The 10,260-nt window shown below is 35.8% G+C and overlaps 1 pseudogene; it reads right to left on the bottom strand.

The window, feature by feature from the left end:
- Window positions 1–7,000: 7,000 nt before the first annotated feature.
- Window positions 7,001–7,854, bottom strand: LOC134367511 (mitochondrial fission factor-like; annotated as a pseudogene).
- Window positions 7,855–10,260: the final 2,406 nt, after the last annotated feature.

The raw sequence follows: 10,260 nt of genomic DNA, 5'->3' as shown, positions 1-10,260 counted from the left end.
ACCCTCATGACTTAATTACCTTCTAAAAGCCCCAACTCTTGATACTATCACATGGGTGTTTAAGTTTCAACATGTGAATTTTGGGGGACACATTCAGACTACAACAATCACCAATGGCCTGATTTGATCAATCATGTGTATGTCATGAAACTCATAAAATCCCTAAAACTATGAGGTTTAGATAACTTCTGGGTTGAACACGTGGAGGTGCTGGGAGGATGGCATGCCTGGAGAGGGTATGGAAACCTTGTGCCCCTTCCCCCATGCTTTGCCCTACACCTCTCTCCATTTGGTTGTTCCTGATTTGTATCCTTTATAATAAACCAGCAATAGTAAGTAAACTGTTTCCCTGAGCTCAGCAAGCTGTTCTAGCAAATTATCCAACACGAGGAGGGGGGGGTCACCAGGCGGGTCATGGGAAGTCCCGATTTATAGCTAGTCAGTCAGAAGTGTGTCTGGCTCAGGACTTGTAATTGGCATCTGAAGTGGGGACTGTACCCTTAACCTGTGGGATCTGATGATAACTCCAGGTAGATGGTGTCAGAATTGAATTGAATTGTAAGGCACCCAGCTGGTGTGGGGGAAAAAAATCTACACATTTGGTGTCAGAGGTGTTGTGAGTGAAAACAGAACAGAAAGGTGCAAATAACCAGGGGTTTGTTTTCTCACTTTTTCTCAACTTTTTTTCTCTCACTCTGTGGGACCCAGGAAGGGATGGACATTGGTTTTTTGGATCTTACTAGAAGAGATACAACAACCTGGCTATGTTCTCTTTTTTTAAAACTTTTCATTTTGAAGTAATTTCAAACTTTTAAAACTTAGCAAAAACAATACAGATATTGCTGGTGGGAATTTTAAAAGGTGCAGCTACTTCAGAAAATTTTGATCTCTTGTTATAAAATTAAAGTTCCGGTGATGGTTGCCCACTTTGTGAATATACTAAAAATCAATGAATTGTACACTGGTGAATTTCATGGCATGTGAATTATATCTCAAAAAAAATAATAACATCAAGAGTGCCCACATACTCCATCTACAATTATAAAAATCAAGAAATAAATATCAAGATGATCCTGTAATCTACACACCTTATTTAGATTTCACCACTTGTCTCACTATTGTCTTACTTCTGGTTTAGGATCTAATCTAAGATCCCACATTTTGTTGTCATGTCTCTAGTCTCCTTTAATCTGGAACAGTTTCTCAGCCTTCCTTTGTCTTTCATGACTTTGACACTTTTAAACAGTACAGGACAGTTATTTTGTAGAATGTCCCTCAATTTGGATTTCTCTGATGTTTCCTTCTGCTTAAATTTGGGTTACATGTGTTTGGTAAGAATATGAAAGAAGTAATGTTGTGTTCTTCTTAGTGCATCATATCAGGAGGCACATTATGTCAATGGTGATGCTAACTTTGATCACTTGGTGAGGTTGGTGTTTGATCCTTGTTATTTATACTTTTCTTTCTTGTTTGTAAAAAATTTTTCTTTTGTCACCATTGTGTACTCCCATTTTTCCTCACTCCCCACAGGTAGACAACTATATTTAATATATATCATTTAGTTTCTATGTGTTCTTGAAAAAGGTACTTTCTTTTGGTGTCTAGTAATTTTTAATTTACATGAGTGGCATCATGTTATATCTTATTCAGTTTCTTACATTTTTATTAAGCACTGTTTTTAAAGTCCACCCATGTTGCTAATTTATTACTTCTAATTCTGCATAGTACTCCATGCAGTGCAACTACCACATTTCACCTATGCCATTTCCATTGATGGACTCAAAATGGAAACCAATTCGTTGCCACTACAAATAACACTGTAGTGAATATTGTAATACATGTCTCCATATAGATCTGTGTAGGAAATATTTGGAATATATAATGAGGAGTGGAGATGTTGGGTCATAGAAGATAATCACACACACACACACACACACCCTCAGAATGGCCTGATCAGTCTATGTTTCCAAGATCACAAATGAGGTTTCTTGTGCACATCCCTGCCAACAATTGATACAATGAAGCTGCTTCTGCCAGTCTAAAAGGTGTAAAGTGATATCTTATGCATTTTTTGGGTTTTTAATGAGTATGAAAATCTTTTCATATCCATTTGAGCTTTTTGGGTTTTTTGTAACTTTCCTGTTCATATCTTCTTTCCATTTTTAACTTTTAAAACTGTGAAGTATAGTACATATGTATGTGAAAATGCATGTAAAATAAGTGAATGAACAACTCCTGTTGCTCTGCATCCTCACCAACCCTTAGTATTGTAAGTCTTTTTAATTTTAACTACTCTGCTAGGTATGAAGTGTTTATCTCTTGGTGCATTTAATTTGATAACTAATGAGGTTGAGCACCTTTTTATATGTTTATTGCCATTTTGATATCCAGTTTTTTGATGTACCTGTTCAACTCTCTTGCTCATTTTTATATTGGATTGAGTTATTTGTCAGCTTGTAGGAATTCTTCATATATTCTGGATGTTAGCCTTTTATTGTTTTATCGCAAGTATCTTTTACTCTTTGATTTCCCTTTCATTTTCTCAATGGTTTCAGTGATCATAAATTCTTAATTTTAATGTAATCCAATCTATCAATCTTTTCTCTAATAAGTGCTATTTTTTGTGTGTCCTGTTATAGTGTTTGCCTACTCCAAAAGTTTTATTATTTTGCCTTTCACATTTAAATTTACAACTCTCCTGGAATCAACTTTTGTAAATTGGGGGTGTTAGACATCAAATTTCATTTTTTAATTTAGAGACTTGCAATTTATTCAACATTGTTTGTTGAAAAGACTTTCCCACTTCTCTGCAATGCAACTTTTATAATAAATCAAATGTCCATAGATGTCTGTGTCTTTCTGGGCTATCTATTCTATTTTATTGGTCTATTTGAGTATTCTTGTGCCAGTACCATAGTATGTTCATTGCCTTAGCTATATAAGTTTTAATATTCACTAGAGTTGTTCTTTGATATTGCTTTAGATATTTTAAAGCATTTAATATCTCTTTGCATTTGTGTTATACATTTTAGTCTCCATTGTTAATTTTGACAAAAAGTTAGGATTTTAATTAGAATTGTATTTAATTTGGTAAGAATAGATATTTATACTTTATTGAGTCTTCTAATATGAATATCAGGATCTCTCCATTGGTTTGTCTTTAATTTCTTACAGTGTTTCATAGTTTGCTCTGTGGAGCTCTTGCATTAGATTCATTCCTAGATATATCTGATCTTTCGTGATGCTGCTATAAATGGTATCTTCTTAAAATTTCAGTTTGTAGTGGGTTATTCTGATATTTAATGTGGGGAAAATAGAATAATTTAGTCAGGCTCCCTCACAGTTCTTGCACAGAAGTTGTGTGTGGGTGGAGTTAGTTCTCAGGTGCACCCATGTATCTTTCTAGTTAATTTCTATTGTGTGTTCTGCAGTTTTGTGAAGCAGGCTGGCTGGCAGAGCTTGTGTCTAACAATAGAGCATGTTTACTCTGCTGGCAGCTGCTCAGTTTCAGTTTTTCTTTGGACTTTGCCATTAGCAGTTGAGTTTCTGAGTTTCTCTTTGTACTGCCTAGCTCCTAGATGTGTGTGTGCTGAATAAAGACTATTCCTTCTTCAACCAAGGCTCCAAGGACTTTTTTGCCAGTTACCTAGCTCATAGACCTGCGTGTGAAGGGTTTATGAATGGGCTCTAGGGGTCTGTGAGCTTCAGACCGTAGCCCTAGCTCTACAATTGGCATAGTTGGCAGGATTATGCCACATATAAAAATGTAGTTGGTTTTTTTTTTTTTTTGACTTTGTATTTTGTAACTTTCCTAAACTTACTGTTAATTCTAAGATTATAGATTCTTTGGGACCTTTCTATGTAAACAAATGTATCCGTAAATATGTTTTTTTCTTTCTTTCTAATCTTTATACTTCCTATTTATTTTTGTTTACTAATTCTGCTGGCTAGGACATGTAGTACAGTGTTGAATAGAAGAATGGATAGAGGGCATCCTTGTCTTATTCTGAAAGGGAAAGCTTTCAATATTTCACCAGTAAGTATGATGTTTGCTCTAGATCTCTGTAGAATGGCCCTTTTAAAGCAGTTTACCTCTCTTCCGAGGTTGTTAAGAATTTTTATCATGAGTAGATAGTGAATTTTATCAAATGCTTACCTCTCTTCCAAGGTTGTTAAGAATTTTTATCATGAGTAGATAGTGAATTTTATCAAATGCTTTTTTTGCACTTATTGAAATGATCATATGGTTCTTTTTCTCCTTTGGTTAATGTGATGAATGAATTATAATGTTTTTTAAATCAACTTTATTGAGGTATAATTTACATACATTAAAATGCACCCATATTAAGTATATAGTTTGAAGAGTTTTGATAAATATTAATAATCATCACAATTAACAATTATCACAATCAAGATACAAAGCATTCTGTTACCCTAAAATCTCCCTTGTGCCTCTTTTAGGTCAATTTCCTCGACCCCCACCCACACATACCTCCCCCCACACAAGGCACACACTGATCTGCTTTTTATCACTGTAGATTTGATTGCCTTTTCTAGAGTTCTATGTAAATGGAATTATACAATATGTAGCCTTTTAAGTCAGGCTTCCTTCACTTGGCATAATGTTTTTGAGTTTCATCCATGGTGTGTGTATCAGTAGTTCTTTTTACTGAGTAGTATTCTATTGTATGGATGTGCCACAGCTTGTTTATTCATCTTTCAGTGGACCTTGAATTGTTTTCAGTTTTTGACTGTTAAAAGTAAAGCTTTTATGAACATTCAACCTTTGTATGGACATATATTTTCTTTTCTCTTGGGAAAATACCTATGAGTCATAAGTAGGTGTATTTTTAATTTTATAAGAAATTGCTAAACTGTTTTCCGAAGTGTTTGTATAGTATTATGTGCTCACCTACAATTTATGAGTGTTCCATTTGTTCTACATTCTTGCTGACCCTTGGTATTGGCAGTCTTTTTTAATTTTAGCTCCACTAATGAGCATGCATAGTATCTCATTGCAGTTTTAAGTTGCACTTCCCTAATGACTAAAGATGTTGACTTTCTTTTATGTATTTATGTGTTTTATGTGTTTATCTGACATTCATATATCTTTGCTGGTTAAATGTCTCTTCTTATCCTTTACCCATTTTTTTTTTTTTTTTTTTTTTTGTCTTTTTTTTTTTTTTTTTCGTGACCGGCACTCAGCCAGTGAGTGCACCGGTCAGTCCTATATAGGATCCGAACCCGCGGCGGGAGCATCGCCACGCTCCCAGCGCAGCACTCTACCAAGTGCGCCACGGGCTCGGCCTCCTTTACCCATTTTTAATTGGATTGTTTTGTCTTCTCATTTGGGGTTTCTAAGAGTTCTTTGTATGTTCTAGATGCAGATCCTTTATTAGATGCATGTTTGCTAACATTTTCCCCCATTTAAAATCTATTCTTTTAGAAATTTTGAAATATACAATGCATTATTATTTATTATAGTCACCATTCTGTGCAATAGCTCACTAAGCTTATTCCTCCTGTCTAAATGAAACTTTATATCCTTTGATCAACAACTCCCCTTTCCCTATCCACCACTCTCCCCCAGTCTCCAGTAGCCATCCTTCTACTCTCTACTTCTATGAGTTCAGTCTTTTTGGATTCCAAATATAAGTGAGATCATGCTGTATTTGTCTTCCTATGCCTGGCTTATTTTACTCAGCATAACGTCCTCCAGGTTCATCTACATTGTCACAAATGAGAGGATTTCCCCACCCCGCTTTAAGGCTGAATAGCATTCCGTTGTGATATGTATAACACATTTTCTTTATCCATCCACTTTTCTTTTAAGATTATCATGCTTTTTATGTCTTATTGAAGAAATCCTTTTTTTTTGTTTCCATACATAATAGTTATAAATTTAGCTTTTATGTTGAGGTTTATGATCCATTTCTAATTAATTTTTGTTTATGGTGTGAAATAAGGGTCAAGGTTCTTTTTATTTCCATGTAGATTTCTGAATTTTTTGAGCACCATTTCCTGAAAAGACTATCCTATCCTTACTTAATTACCTTGTCCTCTTTTTTAAAAATCAATTAACCATATATGCATGGGCCTATTTCTTTGCTTTCTATTCTTTTCTATTGATAGGTATGTCTGTCTTCATGCCAATACTACATAGTTTCAATTACTGAAGCTTTATCATAAGACTTGAAATTGGTAGTTTAAGTTCATCAACTTTGTTCCTCTTTCTCAAAACTTATTTGGCTATTTTATCTTATTTTATTTTTTGGTTGACAGTCTATTAAACAAACTACATTTGTACCTTATTCTGTAGTTTTAAAAATCATTCACACATGGATTCAGTAAAAACATACTTTCTGCAAAACTAAAATGAAAATAAGAACACATATGCTGCACACATATTAGATAAACTGCTGAAATGTTAGGAATTATTTTAATTTAATCTCTACAGGTGCTTAATAAAGGTGATCATGAAATATTAGGCGGCTGAGTTTCTTAAATCTGGCACCACACCATGACTTCAAAAGTGTTAATGTTGAAATGTGGATGCAAAAATGTCTACTAACAAAACTGTTTAATCTAACAATGTTTGAGAAATAGGACAAAATATTGTTTTTCTTTTGCAGATACTTTTCCAAATCCATTTTCTATACACTCTTTTTCCCATTCAGAGAATTAGTTGTGAAGACTAACAAGGCAACAAAAATCAGTTCTTTTTGAAAAAATAAACAGAAGCTTACTTACAAAACATGCAAAGGGAGAATTCTTAGTGGGTATTATTACTGCAGAGCTGGTTAAAAGTGAATCATCTGAGTGACAGAACATACCTTTACTTCCGGAAATATAGGTCCTTCCCCCCTACTTTCTGGAAGAAATGGATTATCAAGGCATGGACTATAAGATGGCATACAATGTAGAGACAGAAACAAAGAAGTTTGCAAATTCTTTATGTTTCTAGCTGCTGTGATGATATTTTTGAGAGCTGAGGTTACCTCTAGCGGCGAAACCAGAGCCAGCTATGAAGCAGCCAGCATGCTACAGTAATTGAATACATGACCATTTCTCTTTTGGCACGTTTTTTGTTCCCCTTTTCTACAAGTTGGAGGCGTCTATTTAGTTTGATTACCTGTCGTCTTAATGAAGCTGCATCTACAACAGTCATGCCATCTGAAATTCCTTCAGTTGTTGTACCTATGTTTGAAATGCTATGCCTGACGTGGTCATAATGAGGATTGGAAGTGGTGGCAGCAGACCTGCCACGCAATACAGGTCTGTGATTTTCATCTGGCACATCCAAGATCTGCCGGCAAGCACGACGAGTAGACTGGGTAAGTGACAAAATGTCACTAGCAGAAGAAGAATTAGCTCTATCTTCAGGTAACATCTGGGGAGGACAAACTGGAGCTGGTTATGGTGATGGTGTCACAACAGTCATTTCTGATCAATTGTCCGTTTTAGTGAACAGCATTTTCCCTCTTTTTAGGCTGCTAACTGCACAGATTTCTTCATTTTGAGGGGTTGGAGGAGGTCTTTCTTAATCCAGAAAATGTAATGGTCTTTCACTTAACGTAAGTACAGGAAGTGATGTTTTTAGTGCCAGAGGTTTAAAAGAAATTGCTGACTGAGATCAAGATCTTCTGGTCACGAGAATGGAATGTCTTCGTTGCTTCTGGCTACACCAATCCTCTCCGGAACCTGCATCATCATATTAGCATTTGGAACTTCTTGGAATTCTTGTTCCATGTTAGCATTTGATGGTGCTACATTTAATTTTTTCAGGACCCTCATTTGCTGACTAATACTTTTGGTGTATTCCATTTCAGACTGAATTCAACTAATTTCTGCCATCTCGGCAGCAGGAGGAGGAGATGCTGCCCCACTCACCAAATCTGTACCCGCTCCGTACTGCTTGCGAGTTGGCACTATCTGCTCCTGTGCTTCGTATTAAATTCTTTCACTTACTTCAGTGTGCATGTGCTGGATTTAGAGCCACTTTTGTCCCCCTGGGCCTATGGAGGGTCCCTGGCAAGGGCCACTGGGGCGGGTGCTCTCAGAGGCTGTTGGCTGAGCACAGGAAGGAGCTGGCGAAAAGCACCTGACAGACTGGCGCACAGCAGGCCAGGAGAGCTTTAGTTAGTTACTTTAGATCCTTTTCATTTCCGTATAAACTTTACAATCAGATTTTTAATTTCTACAAAACAATCTAGCAGGATTTTAACTGAGATTACATAGAATCTATAGATGTATTTGGGTCATCCTTTTCTCACCTTCTACTCACTATGACTACTTTTTCTTTAGTGCGTAACTTTTTGTTTACCCTGGATTAAATAATTTTCTTGTTTCTTTGGTTTGCATGGTTTTCTGTGTGCCAACAAATACTTCACCCTCAGATGCTTCTCCATCTCTCCTCTCAATAACTTTGAATATATTATATATTCTATCAGTTTTATCCTTTTTCAGGGAAATCTCCCACAAGATTTCTGATCTGCTTAAATATGGATAGCTTGCTCCCTAGGCCTGAAAAACACTGTCATCCTAGAAACTTCTTTTGCCATCATCTTAGGTATTCTTTTTTTTTTTTGGCCTCTTTTTGACCTGATTATCCTATTGCCTAATATATTCCTCTTTTTTGTTTTATTGTCTTTTTTGGCAAGCACATCCTCCAGAACTTTCCCAAGAAAGAGGACATGGGAGATAAAATTTTGGAGATTATATCTATCTTTATTTTGCCCTCATACTTAATTCAGTTTCACTGGATGTAGAATTCTGTGTTGGAAATTCTTTTTCCTTCAAGTTTTGATAGCATTGTTTCATTGTTTTCTAGCTCCCAGCATTAGTGTGGAAAAGTAAAATGCTAAAAAAGGTTCCTGATCTTTTATATTACAGTTGTATGTTGTTGTCATTGTTGTTTTTTCGTGTCTTTCTCTCTGGAAAAATCGTTTCTTTGTCTCAGGTGATTTAAAATTCTGCCCTGATGTGGATTTGTTTTCCTCCTTTGTGATGAGCCCTTTCAAACTGCAAATTCGAGTTTTTTAACTTTGGGAAAGCTTCTGGAATTATTTTGTTAATAATGTCTTTTCTTCTGTGTTTTCCTGCCTTGTGTTTGTGGAACACAGGGGTGGGAGAGAGGGCTGGCCTTTGCTCTTTTCTGTAAGCCTTACAGACTTATTTCCCTCCTAAACTATCTACATTCCCCACAGCTTTAAGAAAACTAAACTATAAATAGAAAAACAACCAAACGTTCTAAAAAGGAACAATGTGTAAAACCTAAAAACTCATAAGAATACTTCAGCAAATGATAGAAGTAACTTTAACTTCCATCTACAAAATTAACACAGGTTATTTGGATTTGGATCTTCTAAATTGATCCCTTAACTTTTTTTCTCCTATTTTGAATCCCTTATACATTCTATTTTATATTCTGAGATATTTTCTCAACTTCTATTGAATTATTATTTTATTTCCACAGCTCTTCAACTCTGTATTCTGAATGTCATCTTCTCCTACTATCTTGTTCTTGTTTCATGGATATAATATCTTATCTCTCTGAGGATATAAATGATCCTTTTTAAAAAAAGTTTCCTTTTCTCTGCAAAGTCTGTTTCCTGCTTTCTCTATTTGGTTGTTTTGTTCATTTGTTCTATCTCATATCTGATGACCTTTGACTGTCTGAATATATTATTCGGCTTTGTGCACAGGAGTAGGGTTTTTCAACTGTGGGAGCCACTATAATATGATCTGCCTGATGGCTTTCATTAGGAAACCCCCAATGCTAATATCTTCCCCGCTTAAACTGGTCAGATTCCCCAAGTGAAGACTTTAACAATCTCTTTCGAGCATTTGGAAAGCTGACTGGGAAAGAAAGCTTTTGCTATGTCAATATTTAATATGTAAATTTCCCCTCATTCTCCTTATGTTCATTATGCATTTCTACCATCAACTGTACCTGGTGTCTCTCAGTCCAGAGACTTGCTGTCCTTCCCACTCACTGCAATAAATAAACCTTCAGTCTTCTGCTAGGGTGAAGTAGGATCAGTCTCTTGACTGTTTTGGAGTGGAGGAGACACTTTGGGATCCAACTTCTTCTTAAACAGACTTTCAATAAAACCTCCTGTTTTTAGCCTTACCTTAGGTATGTCTACAGCTGCAACAATTCCTAAACCCTTAGGAAGTTCTGAGGTGCAAATTGGGTTGTTTCTTGGTTTTCCCACTGCTAGCTTAGAATTCAGCCGAGTTGAGCCTGTTAAGTCAGTT

This window comes from Cynocephalus volans, chromosome X, assembly GCF_027409185.1.
Source record: "Cynocephalus volans isolate mCynVol1 chromosome X, mCynVol1.pri, whole genome shotgun sequence".
Lineage (NCBI taxonomy): Eukaryota > Metazoa > Chordata > Mammalia > Dermoptera > Cynocephalidae > Cynocephalus > Cynocephalus volans.
This window is presented reverse-complemented; position numbering and strand designations above follow the sequence as displayed.